Source organism: Neoarius graeffei, chromosome 20 (genome assembly GCF_027579695.1).
Source record: "Neoarius graeffei isolate fNeoGra1 chromosome 20, fNeoGra1.pri, whole genome shotgun sequence".
Taxonomy (NCBI): Eukaryota; Metazoa; Chordata; class Actinopteri; order Siluriformes; family Ariidae; genus Neoarius; species Neoarius graeffei.
The window spans coordinates 39,688,729-39,700,163 of NC_083588.1; positions in this window are offsets into that span (position 1 = coordinate 39,688,729).

Sequence of the window (11,435 nt, forward strand, 5' to 3'; positions counted from 1 at the left end):
CAGAGTTTTGGACAATGTTTCTACATGTTTTCTCTTAAAGTGTAGAAATTAAAACTATCAATAGAAAAACAACAAAAAATGTTTATTTCACCATTTTTATGCAATCACAACAACAATTAAAGTTTATGCCCCACCCACTTGGCACAATCACCTTGTGTCTTAAACCACTGAACAGCAGGTTTCCTGATATACTGTATGTTAATTTATGACATTCATTATGATGGACCTTATAAACCTTACAAGAGTGGAAACATCATAAATTACATTTTAATTGTATACAACAATTGAGAGAGAGAGAGAGAGACACGAGGGGAACTATCAGGGCCTTCTAGACCTTCAGAGAAGGCCCAAACATCTAACACCACCTCTACACCACCATCTCATCTCATCTCATTATCTGTAGCCGCTTTATCCTGTTCTACAGGGTCTCAGGCAAGCTGGAGCCTATCCCAGCTGACTACGGGCGAAAGGCGGGGTACACCCTGGACAAGTCGCCAGGTCATCACAGGGCCGACACATAGACACAGACAACCATTCACACTCACATTCACACCTACGGTCAATTTAGAGTCACCAGTTAACCTAACCTGCATGTCTTTGGACTGTGGGGGAAACCGGAGCACCCAGAGGAAACCCACGCGGACACGGGGAGAACATGCAAACTCCGCACAGAAAGGCCCTCGCCGGCCACGGGGCTCGAACCCGGACCTTCTTGCTGTGAGGCAACAGCGCTAACCTCTACACCACCATGCCGCCCTCGTCAGCATTTCAAATGTTACATATTTAATTTCTTTCATTCTTTAATTCCTTTCATAATTTCATTATAATTATTCTCTTCTAATTTGGCCTCATTTTCTCTCAAGTTTGCTTCAGAAATGAAAGGGTTACTGTCCTGAAAACATTAAAATCAAGTTATCCAGTAAGTTTTTTTTTTGTTTGTTGTCTCTAGGCTGAGAAGAGTTTAGAGCCGGCGCACTCATTGGTTAGGACTTCATTGTCGGGACAGAAGGCCATGGCAGTGTATGTTTATGTAGGAAATGACAGATGAACTACCCAGTCAGATTTTGATTTATAGTGGGAGGGACCAACAATTTATCACCCTCGGCCTCCTCGAAGGCCAACGCAAGCTTAACTGCGAGTCGGCGCCGTCAGCGCACCAGTGAAGTCACCTTCCTGTCAGTGTAGCGTTCATTAGTAGTGTCAGCGAATGCTAATAAAGCAGTCAAGCCAGTGCAGCACAGGCTAACGACCGAGAAACTAAGGCTACATCCACACGACAACGGCAACGAGATTTTTTTTTGTAAATATCGCGTCCACATGGGCAACGGATCAGTAAAATATCAGGTTCGTATGGCAACGCAACGCTTGCTGAAAACAATGCAATACACATGCCACACCTCTACGTGCGCTGTAAGACGGTCCCATCAGAGACACCAGAACAATAGAAGTAGACGCATGCGCATAAACCCCTTCTTCTGTAGCATCAGCCACAAAGTTTTGATTATTAATCAGTAGTGTAAAATAGTATCTATTGTCTAAGACACTTATTTATATTTCATATTAAAACGTCTATGTAAATTAATACATAGAAAGCCTGGCCAGGCGCTGAACGTTCTTCTGCCTTCACTAAGAGAAATTCAGGGCGAGCATGAGCCTAGGTTCTTCCCTGTCACTGTCACATGCGCACACCTTCTCACTCCCTGTCCTATGGCTATAGTCCCTTTAAATCACGTGCTCGTTTTTTGAATGGAGACGCGGAAAGAGGAATGAACAGGGGTAGATGGAGAGAGAGAGGAATGAACGGGGGTAGATGGAAGCCGGTACGCCAACATTCTGAGATCCTCCAGAATTCTTTAATGGTCCGGAATAAATTGAATGCTACACGTTGATGGATTACTTTGTTCTTCTACGCCCTTTTTGAGGAATGTATTGTCGGACTTAAACCAACATCTGAAGAGGTGAGATCACTCCTTTTTTTTCCCTATTTTTGCTGGCGGGATTGTCATGTGGTTGTGACGTCATCGTAAACAAATCCGTTCTACTCATCCAGACGACTTCGCAAAGGCGCCGTTGCCAGATTTTTCCACTCTGGAACCCGTTCTCAAAAGATTTCGTTTTGGGGCACCCAAAACGCCGGTGCTGTGTGGACGCCAGGCCAAAACGATAAACAATTTTATCAGAGTCACCTGAATCCGTTGCCGTGTGGACAGGGCCTAAGATTTCCGTCTCCAGACTCTTCTTCCACACACACACTTCCCACAATATTTTTTACTCAGACTTAAGTGTTCATTTCCCTGTGTAATTTACTGAGTTACTTTTAAAATCAATATTGACAACTACACACGACGGAGCTACCTGACAGCCTGCTGCTAATCCCTTGCAAAATCCTTTGCCCTGCTGCTTTTTTTGCTGTGTCTGGCTAAGTTTTGGTTGAGCTGAAGTCCCAGCTCTAATAGCAACGGTTCGCCACTGTACACACATACTATTTTTTCCTATTTTTTTTTTTTATTCAGAACCAAAAATGTGAGTTCCTAGATGACCTGTATTCATTACATTTGCCTTGTTTATTCTGGTCCATAATTAGAAATAGACAGAGATTTCTTAAAAGGTTACTACTGTTGGATTAAGATTCATTCATTAATTAATTAATTCATTCATTCCAATATATACTATTCAAAAAAAGTAGGGGATATTTTATTTTGAGATCCAAATTTTCACATATACAAAGGGGTACGAAAGCATGTTGTATAGTTCCTTACTGAGGAAGCATTTCCAAAGAAATTCATCACCCAAACACATCAATGACACTCTCATGATCAGCACGGGATGCTACTGATGATCAAGGGGGTCATGCCACAAATTTGCATGACTCTGAATTGGAAGGTTAGAGCCACTCCAAAGGAAGATTTTGAAGAGAAAGCATCAGATTATCAGTGGTTGAAGTCGTTAATTAAACAGAGACCATGCGCCATCTAACACAGGATGAGAGGTTACGTGCCCTTGGCATGCTACAGGTTGGCACAAGACAGGTCGTTGTGGCAAGAGCATTGAATGTTTCCCAGTCTGTCATCAGCAGATTATGGTCCAGACATCGTGCTACAGGGTCTGTTCAGGATAGACCACGATCCGGTCGACCAAGGGCAACAACTCAGGCTCAGGACAGATTCATCCGCACTATTGCCTTGAGAAATCGTATGGTAACAGCAAATCAGATAAGGTCTCAACTTCGAAGGGATACTGGCTTGGTAGTGAGTGGCCAGACCATCAGGAATCGACCGCACAGATTTCACTTACACGCCCGACGTCCTCGTGTCATTCCCTGTTTGAGGGATCGTCACATTAGGGCCAGACGCCAATGGTGTCATCATCATCAACGCTGGGATAATCGCCGATGGAACCACGTAATGTTCTCAGATGAGTCGAGGTTCACTGTGGACTTCCTGGACAGACGCAGGAGGGTTTGGCGCCGACGTAACGAACGTTTCCATGACGTTAACGTCATTAGACATGATCCGTATGGGGGTGGCTCTGTAATGGTGTGGGGAGGCATCACTGCTGCCGGCAGAACAGACTTGCATGTTGTTGCTGGACGTGTCACAGGGCAGTACTACCGGGACAACATCTTGGCACCCCATGTTGTGCCGTTTGCACGTCATTATGGACGCCGTTTCATTTTCCAAGATGACAATGCCAGATGTCATAGGGCCAGGATCGTTACAGATTACCTCCAGCAGCAGAATATCACCAGATTACCATGGCCAGCACTCAGTCCGGACCTTTCCCCCATCGATCATGTCTGGGACATGCTTGGACAGCGGCTACGCCAACGTCAACAACCTCCTGCCAATGTCCAAGAACTTGCTGCAGCATTGCAACAGGAATGGAATAACATTCCCCAAAATGATCTGGGACGTCTCGTTAGGAGTATGCCATGCCGAATTCGAGCTTGTCTAGCCAACCGAGGGGGTTTTACCCGCTACTGACTTGGTTTCAAAATGGTGGTAAATTTGCTGTGTGACCCTGTGTTTGTGTTGACCCTTATTCTGGAGAATCTGTCCTTTACTGACTACACAGGGTTTCGAATAAATTGACAAATGTTTCCTTAATGTTTTTCTGTCATTTGTTTCCTTCCTGACCTCATGATCTGCATTTCATTCTACTTGTAAATCCAATATCCCCTAATTTTTTTGAATAGTATATTATATATATATATATATATATATATATATATATATATATATATATCCAGGTGGTGCAGTGCTTAGCACTGTTGTCTCACAGCAAGACGGTTCTGGGTTTGACCCCTACGGCCTTCCTGTGTAGAGTTTGCATGTTCTCCTCATGCCTGTGTGGGGTTCCTCCAGGTGCTCTAGTTTCCTCCCATAGTCCAAAGACATGCAAATTAGTTTAATTGGAGGAACCCCACACAGGCATGAGGAGAACATGCAAACTCTACACAGGAAGGCCGTAGGGGTCAAACCCAGAACCGTCTTGCTGTGAGACAACAGTGCTAAGCACTGCACCACCTGGAGATATATATACACACACACAGTGGTGCTTGAAAGTTTGTGAACCCTTTAGAATTTTCTATATTTCTGCATAAATATGACCTAAAACATCATCAGATTTTCACACAAGTCCTAAAAGTAGATAAAGAGAACCCAGTTAAACAAATGAGACAAAAATATTATACTTGGTCATTTATTTATTGAGGAAAATGATCCAATATTACAACATTCTAAGGGGTTCACAAACTTTCAAGCACCACTGTGTGTGTGTGTGTGCGTGTATATATATATATATATATATATATATATATATATATATATATATAAAAAAGGGGGGAGAGAAAAGGAAATTCTTTGGAATTCTTAATACACACACAGAAATGATATTTCTGTAAATGACCTTGTCTTGCAAGCATTTTCATCTCATCTCATCTCATCTCATTATCTCTAGCCGCTTTATCCTTCTACAGGGTCGCAGGCAAGCTGGAGCCTATCCCAGCTGACTACGGGCGAAAGGCGGGGTACACCCTGGACAAGTCGCCAGGTCATCACAGGGCTGACACATAGACACAGACAACCATTCACACTCACATTCACACCTATGGTCAATTTAGAGTCACCAGTTAACCTAACCTGCATGTCTTTGGACTGTGGGGGAAACCGGAGCACCCGGAGGAAACCCACGCGGACACGGGGAGAACATGCAAACTCCACACAGAAAGGCCCTCGCCGGCCCCAGGGCTCGAACCCAGGACCTTCTTGCTGTGAGGCGACAGTGCTAACCACTACACCACCGTGCCGCCCAGCATTTTAACAGAGAAATAAATATTTAAATTCTAACATCAAAAGATAGATTTTTGCTTTATGAAATATGCAAATTTATGCAGATTTAATTAGACAAGGTGCATTTTTTTGCCTAGATATATATGTAGATTTCTTGTTAAAAAAAATTAAAGTTCTACCACAGTAATCAACTGGCACTGTCTTGCCTTAATATAGCACGACACTTCCAGTACTGACAGATTCAGTGGCTCCAATATTGATCCCCAAGCACACACGAGTCAAGAGATTATTATATATATCTCCAGGGGTTAAAGTTTAATGCATGCCAAAAGCAAATAACCTGTAATAATCCCTGACTTCCTGGCCAGATTTGACCTTATCACACCAACACCCCTCTGGCCCTCTGTACTACACCACATACCAGAGCATGCCTAACACAGACACCGCATTATGTGCCTCACAGTTTGATCATTGCCCCTCCATTGGGTGTTGCATGTTTTCCGTCACAGATCCAATCACATCTTGGACATAGAAACGTGATTAGGAAGAATAGTAAATGGAGAGAAAAGTAATGTGTGGTCTGGCAGCAGCCTGGGTGAAATCAATCAACAGGATCCATGATGAAGGCCAGCGGCTGTGCTGGACTCACAGCTCAGTGCAACTCTGCTGTTTGGAAAAAGTATACAGGATACAAAGACCATAATGGGGATGAGGAGGTTCAGAGAGGTTAAGAAATCCTGTCCGTGATATCCATGGGAAAGAATAACAGCACTGAAAATTCATCATGCTTAATATAGAGGTATTTTCAAAGTACAGTATGATTGAGGAGTATTTGATAGAGATATTTATGAGGTGCATCTGGAGACTGATGGTGTCTGTCGGATTCGGTGCTATTAAAAAGTATTTGTGATGAGTTTTGTCATTTAATACTTGACATTTAGGGTCCTGTGATGCAACTGCAGCTGAATGAGGTAGGGAAGGGAGATTTAAGGTGGTGCATCTGAGTCCTTTCCAGTAGGGTGGGATTTACACAGGAAACTGCTTATTGCAACACAAGCTGGAGTACGAATACATGAAAATCTCTACCATCTTCTGTACAATGTTTAAACAGGAAAGGGAGCCAACTTTCTCTTCCTGTTGTTTCATTATTTTCCTGATGAGTTCTTTTATTAGAACACAGGTTTGACATATTAATAAGTTTAGATAGATAGATAGATAGATAGATAGATAGATAGATAGATAGATAGATAGATAGATACTTTTTCCAAACAGCAGAGTTGCACTGAGCTGTGAGTCCAGCACACCCGCTGGCCTTCATCATGGATCCTGTTGATTGATTTCACCCAAACTGCTGCCAGACCACACATTACTTTTCTCTCCATTTACTATTCTTCCTAATCACGTTTCTATGTACAAGATGTGATTGGATCTGTGACAGAAAACATGCAACACCCAATGGAGGGGCAAGGAGCTCAGTGCAAGTCCAAGGGGGGGGGGATAAAGAAAAAAAATTTAATTGAACTCTAGCCGCTTTATCCTGTTCTACAGGGTCACAGGCAAGCTGGAGCCTATCCCAGCTGACTACGGGTGAAAGGCGGGGTACACCCTGGACAAGTCGCCAGGTCATCACAGGGCTGACACATATAGACAGACAACCATTCACACTCACATTCACACCTACGGTCAATTTAGAGTCACCAGTTAACCTAACCTGCATGTCTTTGGACTGTGGGGGAAACCGGAGCACCCGGAGGAAACCCACGCGGACACGGGGAGAACATGCAAACTCCACACAGAAAGGCCCTCGCCGACCACGGGGCTCGAACCCGGACCTTCTTGCTGTGAGGCGACAGCGCTAACCACTACACCACCGTGCCGCCGGCAAAAAGACATTTTACCCAAATATTAGATGTGCTGTATGTATAATTTCGACCCTGTGTTGATTTCAGAAAACCCAAAGAAAATTAAAAACTTGACCACCAAATTCTAGTGGGTTTTTTTTTATTAAAGATGTATGCTGTACATTCTGCCACAGAAAAAGAACAGTTCAAAGAAATTACTGAAAGCCCAAATATCGCCATGACATTCATATCCAAGATGATGTCACTGTATGTAAACTTCTGACCACAACTGTGTACACATATAATTTATTTTTTTACACATTCATAAATAGAGCAAGACTCAAATCATTGCTGTGGTCCATCTGAAGTCCAGCTTTGCCTACGTTAATCTCATCCATGTGCGCGTACACTCCCAGGGTCTCAAGAGCAGGGGATAGTGTTTAAATTGATCAGTCTATTCGCACAACTAGCTGGAGGCTTCATTCTGCACTTCTGTAATGGATAGTGCTTTGCTGAAATGCTCTGTGGAAAATGCTGAATGGAAAAAGCAGTGCTACAGTGAAAAAAGTTCCAAGCACAGCCCGAGCAGGAGTAATACATTTTTTTTTCCATTTGGATTTTATTGTCCGGTTTTTTTTCGTACTTTGAGGTTTGCAGTGGAAGGAAAAACAAAACAACTGATGTTACAAAATGAGAATCTGAACAGCGTGTTGTCATCGAAACTGTTCAAACACCCAACTATAATCTTTTGTAGCATGGCCTATCTGCACATCAACTGAATTGCTGTGTGTTTTAACACAAAGGGAACAGAGGAACAGAATAAAGCTTTCTTGTAATACTGTTAAACCAAACACAACTCAGACTCTCACTCTCTCTCACTCTCTCTCTCTCTGCTCAAGCTGAGATCAGATTGCACTGTTGTTGTAAACTGGTATTGTTAGGACTGTTGAAATAATCCCCAGCCATCCACTAATTCCTTTTCTGTCCCCTCATACCAGAGGGATTCTTTCACTTACTGTATGTGCATCTGTGAATGTGTACATTATCCTGTGCATGGGACATTCTAGAAAGACATTCAGTTGAGGGAAAGGGCAGCCTGGATAATGTCCATGATGCTGTACGCTCTTCAAACCATTCATATATCCATTTTGGGCCATTGTGCAGTGAACACAACAGCAGAAGACTATCATGGCTTATGCAGACATCTTCAACACCAATGTGTCCCTGAATAAACAAGCTACAGCAAGACACTTTTCTCAAAGTATTCTGATGACTATGGTTCATGCTGGGATCCGGGGCAGGTTGGGTCATATATATATGTGCGTATGAGAGAGAGAGAGAGAGAGAGAGAGAGAGAGGGGAGTGGAAGTAAGGCAGGAGGAAAAGAAGTTGATGAACAATCATGCATTCTGTATGAGCGCTAACCCACCCCCTCTTTCTCTAGTTTCTCTCTGTCCAAAATCTCCAGCCAGCAGGTTGTTTAATGTGTTCCAGATTTCTTCCTGCTCGCTGCCTTGTGCAGCTCCCGCCATGGAATTCAGGAGAAAGGACAGCAGATCTGGCAGCAGACTGCAGCTCTCTTCCATATATTAATAAGCAGGGCCCTCTTCTGGTCAAATCCAGTATGAGTAGGGGACTATCAGAGGGGCAATGCATACACAGTGCATATAAGGACTTAGTATGAGCCTCAGGTCTGTGACATGAGAGCATAACAAAAATAGGAAATACACACATAAAAATTTCGTACCGCATTCATTTATTCAGAAAGCATCCAGAGATGGGACTACACTGCAGATGGGATCTCACGCATGCGTAGGAGCGCGTTTTTGGGAGGTGGGATGAAGCCATGGAAGCTGGAGGAAACTCACTACAAACAGTAACTTGAGCTTAGGGGACCCTGGAGATATAGCACACCGTGTGCTGCACTGCTATCCATTTCTAATCGCTCTCTCTTAGAACAGGATAAAGCAGCTAGAGAGAATGAGATGAGAAATAAAACTCAGGAAGGAGAGCTCAAGTCTTATATCTGAAAACCCAAATGGGGTTTTCTTTTTACATACCAAAAAATGTGCATTACCAGTCAAAAGTTTGGACACCCCTACTCAAGTCATGGGTTTTTCTGTATTTTGACTTCTTTCTACATTGTAGAACAATACTGAAGATGTCAAAAATATGAAATAAATGGAACACTTATGGAATTATGTGGTGTCTTTCTTCAAAAGTAGCTACCGTTTACCTTCATGTTTTGCACACCACTGGCATTATCTTAAACAGCTTCATGAGGTAGTCATGTGGAATGCTTTTCAATTAACAGGTATGCCTCATCAAAAGTTAATTAGTGAAATTCCTTACCTTCTTAATGTGTTTGATATTAAATAGTAAAAATAAATAATAAAGTAAATCACCCTATTCCACAACTGTAGTAATCCATATTATGTCAAGAACTGCTCAGTAAAAATAAAATCCATCATTACTTTAAGACATGAAGTATCTTAATTAATAAAAATAAAGAAAAACCATTAAGTTAGAAGAGGTCCAAATTTTTAACAGGTACTGTACACGCACAGTCTATAAAATTCTAGTCATTACAGACTGTATAAAATTATATTTTTTGTTCTTAAAAAAAAAAACCTGGGACATTTTGAATAGATTTTGGGATTGTCCATTTCATCTCAATTTTTTTTTTCCAGAAATGGTCACTGGATTCACATTAGCTAAAAACAAGCCAAAAAAAAAAAAACCTCCACCACCCTGTTGTGATGTACTTTCTCCATGTGCAATGATTCAAGCTGTGATTCCAGTAAATAGCAACTAGACTTCATGGCTATACACAGGCATGTCATAAAACAAAAGTATGTTTTTTATTCATGTATGTTAAAATAAATGTTTTTTATTTGAGAGACTTATTGATCTGAGGCTTTTTAGTTTATAAATCCTCTAGGACAGCATTTATAAACTAAAAAGCCTCAGATCAATAAGTCTCTCAAATTGACAAGTTTGAGATTATTGGATTATTTTTCTCCTGCAGATAGCCGTACACTATGGGTGACCGATTAAATGGTACTGTTGCTCGCTGGTTTGTGTTGAACACAATGGCGAACAGGTCGAGACCGTCCTGTAAATCATCTTACACATATGATGCACGTTTTGTGAATAAATAGTTTCTACCACCATTTAAGTGTTAACATAATTTTGACCAACCCTGTATTATATATAATTTTTTTTAATTAGTGCCACTAGATGGCACAAGACAACAACAATTGAAGAGCCCATTATGGATTTGTAGTCGTGTCAATACCTTACATCAATACACATTTGCTTTGAGATGAGAATTGGGAATAGGGGGCCCATTAATACACACTCCTGCTAGATCGAGATGGATTGAATTTCAAATATGTGAAGAAAAGCCAGGAAGAATGCTGCAGTGGACAGGTAACTTTTTTTTTTAAATAAAAGAATCAGGAATTAGACATGCAGATTGAGTGTGTACCAGAAGGGGTTTGCGGCATCCTAATTGAGGAGAATTGTACAACTCCGGTCTACATCAGCAGTAAGGGTGATGCTGAATGATCGTGAATAGGAAGCTCCCTCAGCCCTCCAGTCACTCTGCTCCCAGTCCAATCAGGACTCGTCACATCAGATTTGCAATTAAGAGCTCCATAAACGCAATACCTCTCCCCCAGACCCCACTCACTCCAAGGAACTGGGAGCAGAGCCGGGTGGAGGTGAGATTGTCGTCAGTGCCACAAATCACATGCAAACTGATAAACTGAGGTAATGCACTCACAGTGTACTGCCATTGAGTGAGCGTGCTATTAGAGCAAGGGTATGCAACAAAAATCTGTAATGGTCCAGTTATATAACATTTGTCAGCCACTACCATGACTGAATAGGGAAGACTGACTTTTTAGTGCTTTATCATTCGCAATTAGTTTATGGATATAAAAATGAAATGACAGCTCAAAGTGGTCATGTTTGGTTTTGAAGCTATACATTACCACTGAAGTAGCACCATGCACTCTGAACAGATGAGACACGTTTATTTTGAATTTAGTCAAATGCATGCTTGCTTCATGTTTTGAAACATGAATAGACCAAAGTTTGTGTCAGCAGTTTACTACTCTGTTGAGAGGGATTAAATGAAACGAATCATTTATGAAATTCTGAAAACTCTCCCCTTAGTCTTGTAGCTAGTCTCTGGTCCATTTAGCTGCCTTCAATTCAACAGTTTACATAAATCCAAGTGACTGGATAAACAATATCAGAGGATTTGCTTCTGAAGCTGCAATGGCTCATGCTGGGA